Raw genomic sequence first — 15,427 nt, 5'->3', positions numbered from 1 at the left:
CTATAGTGAACTTGAGATTAGTTTGGACGATAGTATTCCACGAAGGCATATGTGGTAGGGGATATGACCCTGGGCCATATACATTCAATACAGATAAACGTACAGCGCCTTGGTTCTATTAGCTTTAGAGATACTGGGCCCGGATACTCGTTACCAGTGTGAACTTTGACATGTTTAAGACTGAGAAGCATGGTCAGTTAGTTTTAATATCTCCAGTTTTCAATAACACATATTAAATATGCTTATACCACGAATACATATTAGGAGAAGCAAGTGAGTGAGTGAGTTTAGTTTTACGTCGCACTCAGCAATATATCAGCGACATGATGGTGGTCTGTAAATAATCGGGTCTGGACCAGACAATTCAGTGACCAACAACATGAGCATCGATCTGCGGAATTAGGAACCAATGACCTATGTCAACCAAGTAAGCAAACCTGACCACCCGATCCGTTAGTCGCCTCAAGCATAATCGCCTTTTATGGCAAACATGGGTTGCTGAAGGCCTGTTCTACCACGGGACCTTCACGGGTCGGAGAAGCAAGTAATACCCAAATACGTATACAATGGCACACACTCGAGACATTTCCCTCCAATTATATCAATTTCTACTTCTCGAGAGAATACCACCACTTTTTAAAACATCCACGTCAGTCTTACCCCACTTAAAATGCGTGTCCCTTTAGGCAAACCATACTGAAAACGGTAGAATCATCTCTGGATGAAAGTAGATGTTAGGTTTACATGTGGATTCAGTTCATGTTCTAATTAGATAGACAATAGATATTGGCTGAGGATATATGACCCTTTCGTCGATTCAAGGCTTAACACATGAAGGTTCTCGATTGAATATAGCTTGTACGCCATTTAACATTTTTGAAGAAACTCATGTCATCTCCTAGTTGTAAGTCTATGTAACTGCGCCTATGGTCTCCAAAGACAATTGAATTTTCTGGGATCGTTTTGCTCCAGTGGGGTCTGGAACTGAATCTCGACATATCAGCTATTATTACCTTCCACAACGACGTCATCATTGTCAGTGACCGTTAGTGGCACATTATAAATATCTCAGTATAATATTTTTATCGAGACTGGTTCAACAAGCTTATAAAGTCTGTTTGTATTTAGAATTTTCAATAAGAACAAGGAACTCACGTACCCAAATAAAAGTGATTAGGTTCTGTGTCAAGTTGTTGTTAATGAATGAACATTATTACGCCCGAACGTGATACCTAGAATTAAGCATAAAATTAGAATTCATCATTTGATTCAGACATTTTGTTAATATCGAGCATCCTACAACCAATTGTAAGTCAACATGTATAGGAATGACGATGATACACCAATAACAGAATTGTACCGTTCACACTGTGATGGGCGGCTCAAACTCAAACAGACAACCCTATTTTTACATTTGTCAGAAAAAAGGATATACGAGATGAATAGTTTTCACAGCTACAAAATGTTTATTATGGACAACTAGCTGTTCCAGCCGAATATTCAATATAACCACTTTATTTCTTCACAATGTCTTCAAACTTAGATCAACCTTTCTATACCCATATTTTGACCATTCGTATATGATTTGTAAACTTTACAGGCAAACATGCCCCCATTACGAATAAAACAATCTGTCTGACTAACGGGATCGGGTGACTCGCTGACTTGGTTGAGCAGTTGATGCTCATGCTATTGATCACTGGATTCTCTATTCCAGACTCGATTATATACAGACCGCCGCTATATAGCTGCAATATTACCTACTAAAAGCAGTTTTGTGAATAATCTGTCACCAACGTTATTTGTCTGTCAATATGAATGTAAACAACCTATTACTGACTATTAAAAGATACAAACTCGTAAACATAGGTTAAAATTCAACGGGAAGTTACCCGCCTTTATAGGGAAATATTATCCAGCGAAACTAAATATTTCAACGCTTAAAAACAATTGTCAAAGTGCGTGATGTGTCACTATGAATTTACCACTCTAGTAGACATGTCTGTGACTCACATTCTGTTTTGGGGCTTACGTGTGTGTGGTATGTATCTGCAAGCTGGAAAGAGCACTTTGAATTATGCTGAGCTTTGCATGACTTTTTATAAGTGACCAGTTTTTTTATGAAAATATTATTGAACGAAGCTTCATATTTTGACGCTTTAATTTGTGACTTACATTTGGTTTGCGTGCCTGTATATATGGTATGTATCTGTCAACTTGTATTATATTGAGCTTTCTTAAATAATGTGCTTGAATATTTATAGTCTGGTTCATAATTATTGAGAATTTTTCTTCTTACTTTGAGCTATCCTAACACCTCAACTGATTCACTGATACTTAAAACTAAGTAATGGTATAAAGGAGGTAACTCATCTTGGCCTACTGAGTATAGTACAATTAGAGTTGCCTCCCCTGAATTTGTAGCAGACGTCATTTTCCTCAGCACTGTCAACAATGTCTGCTGAAGATAAAAGAAGGTTGATTTTTGAGTTGTGTAATCAAGGAATTGATGATGTAAATACATTGGCAGAGAGAACAGGAACTCCTCTTTCTACCGTGTATAGGATTAGGAAGAATTTTAAAGAGGGAAAGGATTTTGGGCACCAGAAAGGAGCAGGGAGACCCAGAAAATTGGACTTCTCAGATCGCGTCCGGCTGGGAATTTTAGCGTCTAAAAAGCAAAGGGCAAGCATCTCCAACATCAGGTATGAAATGATAGAAAGGGGATCAACAGTTGTATCAAAATCTACAGTTAGAAGATATTTGATTGATCTTGGATGGGAGAAAAAGACTGGAATTCCTTCTCCTCTCATGAAACAAGAACATAAAGACAGGCGTGTTGAGTGGTGTTTGGCACATGAAAACTTTGACTGGGAAAATGTGATTTTTACTGATGAAAGCTCAATATGGGTATATCCCAATAATGTGAAAATATGGACAAAGTCTGCATCAGCACCGTTGTATCGACGACCTAAATACAGCCCAAAGTTTCATGTGTGGGGAGGGATATCCTTATTAGGAACGACCCCGCTGTGTGTGTTTGAGGGAAATCTGACAAGTCAACGCTACACTAACATATTAGATAATTTTCTCCTTCCAAGTGCACATGTGTTTTATGGAAATGGCTGGATTTTGCAGCAAGATAATGATCCTAAACACACCGCAAAACATGCCAAGCAGTGGTTTCAGGAGAAAAATGTGACTGCATTACCATTTCCTGCATATAGTCCTGACTTAAATCCCATTGAGAACATTTGGGGGATGATGAAGGAATGTGTGAATCAAAAGGGGTTGACAAAAATTGAAGACATGAAGAGAGAAGTGGTCCGATACTGGGACAGCATAACTCACGAGACACTAACCTCTCTGATAGGAAGTATGCCTACCCGTCTTAGACTGTGCCGTGAAGCTCAAGGAGACTTGATAAAATATTAAATTGTTACCTACACAACATGAAAAGGTCAGTTCACTTTCACAATACATTCAATTTTATCTGATTTGTTCTCGTTTAATGATATGAAATGCTTTAGCTATTCTCAATAATTTTGAACCATACTGTATGTCAACTGTTAGCCTTGTTTTAATGAGTACTAATTGTTTTGAGTGCAGCTCTTGCCTACATGTCAACTCGATACCCTTACACTGTTACACGTGTTGGTGAAGATGTTACCATGACCATGAACCCAGACAATGTCAGCTTCATATATTATGTATGGGTGAATGGTTCGGTAGCTGAGAGACCGTTACTGGTCCAGCCCAAGGCACACCTTGTAGAGGTACTCAGCAGTGGTCACACCGGCTACACGACAAGGATCAGATACACCGGAGAGGACTCACCATCACAGACCGGACAGCTGAGGTTTACCATCTACAATGTTACTGTACAGGACGCTGGTACTTACTACTGTCAGGGAAGCAATGGAGAAAATGTTACTGGATGTAGACAGGTCCTCGTTGTAGCACGTGAGTAGTACATGAAGAAAAAAGCTTGACTGTCTTAATGCATCTATCACATGAATAAATAGCTGTTCAACCTTACATTGCCAATAGTGAAAGCTTAGGTGAGGTGAAATTATCATATGCTGGTATATAGTGACATGGGTCCGAATGTGTGTGTGTGTTAGTGTGCAGTACGTGTGTGCATGTGTGTATTGTGTGTGTGCATTTGTGCATTGTGTGTGTGCATTTGTACATTGTGTGTGCATGTGTGTATTGTTTGTGCATGTGTGTATTGTGTGTGCATGTGTGTATTGTGTGTGCATGTGTGTATTGTGTGTGCATGTGTCTACTCTGTGTGTACATGTGTGTACTCTGTGTGTGCATGTGTGTATTGTGTGTGAGGATGTGTGTATTGTGTCTGCATGTGTGTATAGTGTGTGTGCATGTGTGTATAGTGTTTGTGCATGTGTGTATTGTGTGTGCATGTGTCTATTGTGTGTACAGTGTGTGTACTGTGTGTGTGCATGTGTGTATTATGTGTGTGCATGTCTGTATTGTGTGTATGGTGTTTATGTCAACTATTCCGGAGATATGCTGGTTCTTCTGTATTTATCATAGACAGGGTAGTGTTCTCGGCAGGATAAAGCCAACGGATATTTTCGGTCTCCGTTGGAGTCATATACGGATACCGATGCAAATGCAGATTTTAGGGACTACTTTCACACTGTAAACAAACACGCCCATCTATCGGTGATCGTGTCCAGATCGTGCACTGTGATGAGAGAAAATTGTTGTCTCGTAATAAGAGATATGACCCCTCTAATTTACATCTGAGAAGTACTAGTTTGGGTTCTGATCCGTTCATTTTCATGACACCGATGAGTAATTTACACATGAGACTTGGGAGTTTATAAGGGGTACTGTTTCGATGGGACGAACATTATGTTTGTTGTTCAAAAGTTTAACTGAAAATTTCGTGTATCCAAGTCGATCCGTCTTGCATCTTTTACCTCCTCTCTATGGAAAATACGTTTAACTCGATTCAACCAGTAGTTGTGTGGAAGCTATCGTATTTAATCAACAAAGCAGTTTGGAGTATTAAGGTCCAGTGAACACGTATTCCCTGTTGTAACTGTGGAACACTGAGTGAGTGAGTGAGGGAGTGAGGATCTTTGGTGTGATGGGTGAACACTTAAACTGTTTAACATTTGATAGATGGATAATAATGAACAGTGTATAAATACAGGTATACAGGATTTAGTAAAATCTTGTACAATGACACTACGGCACAGTTGTTATATTTCTCACAGGGAAGCCAGCCACACCTATCATCACCGGACCTGCCTCACCTGTATCAGGTGAGAATGTCACCCTCACATGCTCCTCCGCCTCCCGAAGTCTACCCACGGACCACCCCTCACCGATCATGACCTACATCTGGAGGAGGGACAGGATCCACCTAGAATCTGGTGATGAGTCTCCAACAGGTGGAGATGACCTGACAATAACCCACGTCAGCAGAGAGAACCTGGGAGACATCCACAGGTGCCAGGCTGTGAAGGAGGGGCTGGGGTCTGACTGGAGTCACGGACATGTGTTGGATGTCCTCTGTGAGTAAGAACCTACCTTGTTTTAGGTAACAGAACCTCGTATTACTTATCTTTGAAAGTCTGCTTCTCAGTGACAGTTTTGTGACAACTTTCTTTGGCTGAAGTTCTGTGTAAACAGAACAGAAATCATTATTGTGAAAGTTCGGAAATGAATTAGCGGCAGGTTTGCTTTAATGATCAGTTGAAAGTTTCAGAACTTATCAAAACTGAAGCTGGGACCCGTTCCTCAAAGCGAACTGTCTATGTCTAAGTCTATGGTAAAGTATGGGAGTAACAATCGTCTATGTTAAAGTATGGGAGTAACAATCGTGTTTGCGCTAAGATCGCTTTGAGGAACGGGGCCCTTGTCTCAAGTCAATGTATGATCACCCGGATATGTTGTCAAGAGTTGCACATAGCAACAGAGTGGATGAGTGAGTTACAACGGTTCCCCAGCTGTAACATGTACGTATTGTGGGAAGAAAACACAAGTTGAGATGAGGGGTTTGCCATTGGTGTGAATCCGAAGTACAGAGGCCAAACCAAGAAGCATGTCTTTATTCAGACATTTACGTCACAGACGGAAACTAGACTTATATCTGAGAAATAGACTTCCTTCCTAGCTGACCATCTCACATGCATTGCAGATGGACCTGACCAGATACACTGTGACGGCACAAGGGGCAAACTGGAGGAAGGGAGACGTGTAATGGTGAGATGATCTGCTGACCGTAACCCTGCCTGCACTGTAACCTGGTGGGACACATCAAGACAGATGGTGATGACAGGACACAGGAAGGCTGTGTTGTACATACCAGCTGTACATGTGTCTATATCTAGACAGTACATGTGTCACGTCAACAACACACATGGGAGTGCATCACGGAACCTGACACTGGAGGTCTTCTGTAAGTCAACACTTCTATAATAGAATCTATAAGATACAACCTGTCTTTTGGATGACATGTGCCTTTCCATTCACCTTAACCTGATGGAACAGCTGCGAGAACACCAACGGCAGTGGTGCCCAACGATTCAAAATCATTAGCCATATCAACTCGTAATATTGATAAGAACGTCAATCTAATGTCAGTATCACGACATTGTTTTTGTAGAATCAGATTCTCCACAAATGTTTCTCCAAATATTTCTGCTAATTTAAAAGTCAAAAAGCAGCCAAGCGGCACAGATGACTCCTAATCTTCCCTTTATATGTGACATACAACTCGACACTTTTCCGTCTCTTTAGAAGTCCGCCTGCACTAGTGAGAACGCTGATGTTTCCAACGTAGCATGGCGTCCTGTTGAGCTGGCGTAGACAGTGAGGTTGTTGGGGATGTCCAGTGAGAAAGATTATTTGAGACGAACATCGCATATGTCAACCCATCAAACATGTCTGAATCAGATTAAAATCTCCTGAAGACCCGTGATGTTACTGGGAAATTGTTGAACGCTGACGTTGCATGGTCTCTTGTGGTGCTGACGTAGAGAGTGACGTTGTTGTATCAAGTTGACTGACTCTCTGACTGACTGACTCTCTGACTGACTGACTGTAACACTGGCAATTTCACCATTACTGCTGAATCCGTCTGTGAAAATAGATCGATGGGCGTTGTAGCGTGAACGCAACAGGCTGTAATGCAGTTGGAAAGTGTCATTTCAAATGAACTTCTGAAGAGGCGTGATGTTGGGGTATAAGTGGCATGAAACTTCACTCATTTACTCACTCACCCATACACACCCACTTCCCCGCTCAGGCCTGGTTATATTTCTAATCCTGGTATACATTATATGTCTGGTATTTTGTAAGCACACCATGTACCTTAAATAAAAGCAACGTGTCTTGGGTGTTATTTTTTCTGAAAAGTAAACATGATTATATTATACTGAACTGAATATTGTCCATATTAAATCTTTCAGCACGTGAGGTTACTGAATCTGGTGTCGTTTCCACCGTCCCCATGACTGCTGTCTGTTCGGTCCTCATCGTGGTCATCGCCATTGTCGTCATAGTTGTTGTTTGTAGAAAACACAGACGTGAAGGTAATACGGTGTGATGTGATAGCGTCTTGCCTGAGTGTGTGCACGTATGCATCGTCACTAAGTTATCCCACTGCACATTCTTATATGTGGTGAATAATGTATGACAGTCAGGGATAAGGGCGAGGTGGCGAGGAAGGGTGAAGGGTGAAGGGGGTGGGGTGAGGAAGGCTGAAGGGTGAAGGTGGTGGGTGGCGAGGAGGGATGGTGGTGGGTTGTGGGCGGGTGGTTTGGGGGGAGGGGTAGGGTGGGTGGTTGGGTAGGGTGTTCAGAGCAAAGCATATAACAAAACTTTTGTATGTAGCGCCTGATGTCTAGATGTCTATTTCCACTCATACTCAGTAGAAAGCTAGCTAATAAGTATTTCCATTCATACTGACATTTTCGACGATGTGATCATTCTATCCTATCTATATCAACTGATCCTGTTTAGGCCTGATTTGCAACGTGTCTGTGGTGTATTTTGATAAAATGTTAAAGTGTTCTTGATGGTGTCAGTAAGTCTCTTGTGGAGAGATGGAATCTGAGACCGGCCTTTAAGGAAGAGTTTGAGAGAGAGGATAGATTGTAAGAGAAGGCGGTGAAAGTACTCTGAACTAATTTAGAAACGCACCACTGGGATAAAATGTTTAGTGTCTGTGGTAAACGAAGAAAAGAACTTGTCCTTGTTGACACTGAAATTGTCAATCAGGATTGAAAGACAAGTAAAAGCTAAAGTAATCATTCTCAAATTAGTGAAAAATGAATTAACGATAACGTTGAAGGGGGTCAAACTTATTTCCAACCGTGGCTGTCAGTATCAATGCTTTTGAGCTGTAGCTCGACCACGACAGACGTGTGTATGTGTCCTGTCATGACTACCAGTCTCTCTACAGATCAGTACGCTTCCATCAACCCTGCTGAACTCAACAGTCAGCGTTACACTGTCCACGTCACTCTGATCCTTCTATACCCCTGACTGAGATGAAATCAGGACTTGTAAAGAGAATACACTCAGTCATGTTCCTTCAGTGAGTGAAGACAATGTGGTGATCTCTGGCTGGACAAATGGTTGTCAAGGGTGTGCTCGATCACGTGTTGTGCCAAAGACAACAATTTGGTGCTGTTGAAAGTTTCGGTATCATTTTAATACACAGTTGACTGATCTGACAATGTGTTGTGGAAACGCCACGTTTTCTGTATTTGCAGGTAAAAAGGTCATTTTCAGCAAATGGTGGGTCACGTCACCAGACAGTAATGCACGCATTTCTTAGTGTGCATCATGTTTATCTGTCAGAGTCAGATTACTTCAAGCACAGTTTGGGTTCAAAATTCGTTTTACATCTTCCATGATTAATGATAATAATGGTATACTGGGGTTTCAGAAGTAGTTCAGTGTGGAATCAAGCCAAGGTGCTTGGAGAGGATATGAATCAACAGTGTGCACATATTTACATATTTAATGACCTTCAGTCTCCAAGTTTATGTTTACACTGGCTCCAGGACACAAGTTTTAATCGATAACTATACGGGAAATGTGTTTATCTTATATTTTTCATCTAACATTGCGCATATGTAACTATTTACACAGACTTATTTGTTCCAGGTAAAGGATATACATTTAATCGGTGAGTACCTGCTATCCAGTACAAGTAAGACAAATGATTAAACACCGGACTTAAAACTTGGTAGTATCTGCTATTTTTCCAAGTTACTGTAGAAATACTTAATCACAAACACAGTGATTTGATTGGCTATGCTACACTAATCAGTAGCAGTATATATAGAATATTGAACCCAATCTGAATTAATAGCACATCGCTAATGAGCTGCTGGTATCACAGTTTTTGACATTTCAGGCAAATGTTAGAAGATCATTAACTACCCATAACTCAGAACGTGCTTACCCTTTTTGTGAGCACATTCATGGATTTAACTGTTACAACTATTTTGTCCTTTGCAAGATTCTGTGTCTAAGGAAAGCGGATTTTTTTTAAAAATATCCTTGATTCCGACCACTTTCTACATTTCCTTCCCCCCGGCAGCGTTGTCACATACACCCGTGACGCAGACACAGACGGAGGCTACGAGGAGATAGCAGGTTGGTGCAGGACGTCACTGTTGTACGCCACGTCAGTTGATTCAGATGACGTTAAACAAGTCATACGAATCATTAAAGGGGTAGTGTTATGTACAATGTCTGAAAATCAGTCTTGGACTTTTGGTAAGCTGTCAACATACAAAACTAAAGGTGTATAAGCATTTTCAAATTCTGACAACTATGAGCAGTGATTGACCATACTGAAACGCATGCCGTTTGATGTAAAGTATCTCTTATACTCATTAACTTCTAAGTAGAGGAAAATAATAACATCAGTGTGCAATGTACGGGTGTGGTATATACAGATGTGCACAATAGAACATCCGTGATGAAAGTAAAAGTTTGTACGCATATTTACTTTACGTTTGTATGCATAATTGTTTCCACACACTTTAAACTTTCAGAGAGAGGATGTGCTCGTCATCGGTGAGTATGCTCGTCAATGTTCATGTAAGGTGAATAAATATTTCATCACCACACAGGTGTAAGTACCCGTGAAGATCCAATTTAGAATTGTTTTTCAGCAACCCATGCTTGTCGCAGAAATTTGACTAGGGGATGGTGACGATGTTTATGCTTCTGAGCACTGGATTATCTGGTCCAGAACCATTTATTTACAGACCGTCGACATATATCTGTGATATTGCCGAGTGTATCGTTAAACAACAAACCAACCAGGCATGAATATACACGATTTGGGGCGCGATATAAATTGAGAGTGTGTCACAGCTTAATAATTTCCTCTCATTATGCTCACAATCAATGTTCACTTTTATCAGTCTGGTGTCGTATCACAGGGAAGATGAAAACGATGGGAGCTACCAGGAAATAGAAGGTTGGTGTCTGAAGGTTAACAACTAGCATGATGTGTAACGACTGTGAAACTCGAACTGCCGTATAGGGTACTGATATGTCGAGTAAACGTAGCTTGAACTATCTCCCATCTGAAGGATATTTGAAAATCTAGGCTAGATAGCCTTCAGCAACCCATGCTTGCAATACCCACGTCGGTTCCCATTTGAGCAGATAGAGGGTCATGCTGTTGATCACTGGCTTGCCTGGTCGAGACTCGATTATTTACAGACAGTGCATGGGCTGTGAAACCCAAACTGCCGTGTATGATATAATGAAACGTAGCTCGAACTGTCTAATCTCTGAAGTCGTGTCTCAAACCAAGGAAAGAGACCAAAACCCCCGATTATTTAGTTTGAAATAGCCATAACAGAATAGCTATAACATTGTAAATAGAGTCAAATTCGTTGATATTCTAGATGTCCCAATACTTAAGACATTTTTCAGAAATTGGTGATGGGTCGTGTTGGGACAGCTAGTCTGGACAGCTGTAACGGTCATCCGAAGTGATTCTTCCTTATTCATGGCTTGCTTACTTTATTGCTTTACCGTTCTTGTAGAGAAAAATACTATTTTCTCAGTTTAAAAACATTATTTATGTCATAAAGTTGATTAATGCTTTAATAGGAACAAGAAAATACTCCATGGTGAATACGTCGCTGTATTGTCACTTTGATTGTTATACTTAACACAGATATGTGTCATCTTATGTGTGTCTGATATCAGAAGGTGATGCAAACGTAGACGACATCGTCCCCATCGTAGTTGTCTACTCCGTTATGCTCACTGCTGTGGCAGTTGTGGTGGCAGCAGTCACTGTTCTTGTCTGCAAGGACATAAAAGGTACAAAGAATGCATGAATATTTTTGCATGCAATGTAAGTGTCAACCCGCTCCAATTCCTAACACACCACAACCAACACAATATTACCACAACGTGGAGGATCTGGTCACAACCTATCTTCAACAACCATGCATGTTACAACAGGTTACAGTCTGATTATGCTCATGCATGTTTATCAACCGTATCCCAGTTGCGTAAATCGATGCTCATTATATCAACCAGTGGGTGTAATCGGCAAGTCTGGCATATATCAGACAAGCGTAGTATTGGTGGGATATTGCTGAAAGCAGCGTCGAACAGTATACGGGCATATCCGTGGTTCACCTTCACGTGCTGCAATATTTTGTCCTCATTTTAGTTTGTAAACACTGTTTTCATTTTTGGATTTAGTACGGAAGTGATTAGTAGACCAGGTGATAAGGTGTTCACGCCAAAGACCCAGGTTCGATTCCCCATATGAGTATAATGAAGCTCAATCGTAGTGTTCTGGTTTTGGTGATGTTGATGGACTATTCTAAAAGCGACTTATTCTTTACTGTGACTCTGTGTGGACGAATCGATCCGTTTAGAAATGTACAAGTTTGTCTTTTATTTTACTTGCAGAGAACCAGGACAACAGGTACATGTTTTTACTTTTTCATCTTAAGTGCTGGACTCGTATGTCAGACATCGTAATAACCAGAGAACAAGTCTTCAAATAAACGGTTGTTGCCTTTGGTGTCAAACACCATTTACTCAACTTACCTCAGAAATCTTAGACCATAAGCCTTCACAGATTAACTGTGGAAATGACTGAAAAAGTAACAATTGTATCTATGTAACTTATGCACAATTTGTTAAAAAAGGGTAGGAAATGTATGATCATGGTTGAAGTAGGGGGTAGTTTCCACTGCACACTACTTGAAAGAAAAATGCAGGGGCACTTATGGACAAGTCAAAATTAAGGGCAATATAAGTGTAATGTTGTAATTATAGATGTGGTGACTACCTTACTGTGATGGCAGCGAGATTATCCCGTGACTTCAGTGATGTACCTCGTGCTTCCAACAACGATGTCTTACCTCTACATGATTACGAGCTACTCCAGAGGGAACAGTTCCACATCTACACGTCTCTCCATCCTTCATCTTCCTCAGCACATGACAACAGTACCAGGTGAAGCCTAAACTGACATTTAAGCTCCACGTCTACACGTCTCACCACTCTTCATCTTCCTCAACAGAGGACCACAGTACCAGGTGAAGCCTAAACTGACGGAACAGTTCCACATCTATACGTCTCTCCACTCTTCAACTTCTTCCACAGAACCTATACAGTTTAACACCTCAGCTAGCTCATCATTTCAGCTGGAAAAACAAGAGTACTCCACTTACTACACACCCAATAAGAGAAAATGTTTCCACGGTTGCCTCTTTTACAGAGGTACTCTTAAAGAGGACTGTACCGATTGAACCGATTGTACCGATTGTAGAAATATGAGATTTGTTCCTGCTTGTCCTCTACATACCCAGCGAACGTTGATGTTTGCACAAAGCAGTGATGTATGAAGTTACCAAAAAGCATGTCCTTTCAGCAAGCGGGCACTTGTAAGGAAAAGCTTTGAACTTTACTCACAGTATATCAACAACACTGATTTAGCAAAAACAGTTTTGATCAATCAATAAAGCTGTACCTTTCATTTTCATTTCATAAAATTTATGTTTTATTTCATCAACATCGATAATGTGAAAACACAGTTTTTCAATCAGTATAGCAGCTTTAACCTGTTTTATCAAAAAGACTAAACTCTTACGCTTTCTGAACACACTGACCAATATAATATCAAACACTACACACCTAATAGTATTTTGAAGATACTGTTGAAGAGGCGGAGTGTTGGTTTTCCATGAAATTAGGTGGTCTATTTAAGGGGTCTACACAAGGTCAAGAAATGTTGGGAGAAACGTGTAACTCTGGATGGTGACAATGTAAACATGTCTTAAGGACCAAGAATCAAAACTGAAGTTTCTACTATGAAAACGTCTTGGTGACAATTAAAACCTTTCTTGATATCCCCTCGTAAATAAACGGCCAGCAACTGACTGATGTGCTACGTAGTCAGGCATTGACAGAATGGTTTACAATTCATCATAACAGCATGTTCACAAAGCAATCAGCTATCAAAGAACCTAACCATCATATGTAGATTTGCCACATATTCTACAATGGTCACGATGACATTGAAAAGTATACAAGTTATGACATTGTGTAATTAATACTCTACACATCACACACGGTGGACGTTCACACAACCTACATGTTCACAAAACAGCATAGAGTTAACAGTATTGATTGAACAATCTCAAACATTAACGCTAAATATGTGAGTCATATGATAAAGTTTGCACTGTTCCACATCAACCTGATGTTAGTGCCAAGGAAAGGCAATAATAAAGAGATGTCCATTAGATTAAAGTTAACATAGAATAGCACCAGTAACGACTTCTGGGACTAGAAGAAAGTAACGTTAGACACGAAGCAACGACGAGCGTCCCAAGTATTCCACAAAGACATATATGGCAGGGAATTTGACCCTGGGAGATATACATTCAATATAGATAAACGCACAACGCATGGCTCTCTAGGCTTTAGAGATACTGGGCCCGGATACTCGTTACCAGTGTGAACTTTGACATGTTTATGGTCAGTTAGCTTTAAGATCTTCTGTTTTCAATAGCACATATCAAATATGCTTATTCCACAAAAACATATTAGGAGAAGCATTTAATACCCAAATACATATACAATGGCACGCACTCGAGGCATTTCACTCCAGTTATACCAATTGCCTCTTCTCAAAGGAATACCACCACTTTTGTTTTGTTTTTGTTTTAAACATATTTTATTCATGAGAAAAGGATTGGGTACATGTTGTACAACTTAGAACACCTTCTCCGTAGTATTTACATAATATTATTTACATTCATTATACAAGATGGACAGACAAGAACAGAAAGATGAGAAGGATTGGGGCAATTGCAATAATTAAGAAAAGTTTTTTGATTGACAAATATATGTTTGAACAAGTTTAAATATGTTTTGATTTGCATGATAAGTCAGATCTGCATTGCCACGTAGCAGTAACTCAGAGTTTATAGTAACATTGGTAACACTGCGTAAATTAACCATCATGCATGGTAGATCTCTGTTGAGTATATAGTTGACAGCCAAATAGGTAATGATAAGAATTTTCACATATATATATACAAGAAAATTTGGGGTTATCTATTATGCCAGCACGGAATAGATCGAAATTCAGTTGACTACACATGTAGCGTAGTTTTGTAAGGGTGATATTAGTGATTCTCGGTCCAAAATCAAAGTATTTGGGAGCTGTGTTTTGTGTTACAACAACATTTGATTTAAAAGAATTCAGTGACACGCTTTTCTAACTTCAACTGGAAATTCATTCCACATTCTAATTTTGGATGGAAAATACGAATTATAAGAAAACTTCAAACGGGAGAAGGGAAGCGAGACATCGTCAGAGTTACGAAGATTATAGTTACTTTTAGACGCTACCTTCCCAGGAACAAGATCATTAAGGTACGATGGTGCCATATTATGCTGTATTTTGTAAAAAAGACAACGTTTTCGCTTTCTCCTACGCTCTGCTAAAGATTCCCAACCAGTTTCATAATACATATGTTCATGATGTGTATATTTGGGTAAGCCTGTTACAATTCTTGCTGCTTCTAATTGCAGTTGTTCTAATCTATTTGGTTGGTATTGAGAACACCCATCCCATACCTCACACGCATATTCGAAATGGGGTCTTATGAACATTACATAAATTCTATTCAATACACAGCGCGGTAATAAAAAATTAAGTTTACGTAGAGAAGATATCATTTTTGAAGTTGTTTTTACAATATTATCAATGTGGTCAGACCATTTACAATCTTTTGTAAACGTTAATCCCAAATGTTTATGATTTTCAACGGTTTAGACACGAACCCCGTTGAAGTAGAGATTGAATGCCTCAATATTCCTATGTAAGGTGAAAATAGTTGCCTCAGTTTTATCAGGATTATATGTTATAAGC

Source organism: Haliotis asinina, chromosome 1 (genome assembly GCF_037392515.1).
Source record: "Haliotis asinina isolate JCU_RB_2024 chromosome 1, JCU_Hal_asi_v2, whole genome shotgun sequence".
Lineage (NCBI taxonomy): Eukaryota > Metazoa > Mollusca > Gastropoda > Lepetellida > Haliotidae > Haliotis > Haliotis asinina.
Note: the sequence above shows the minus strand (reverse complement) of the source record.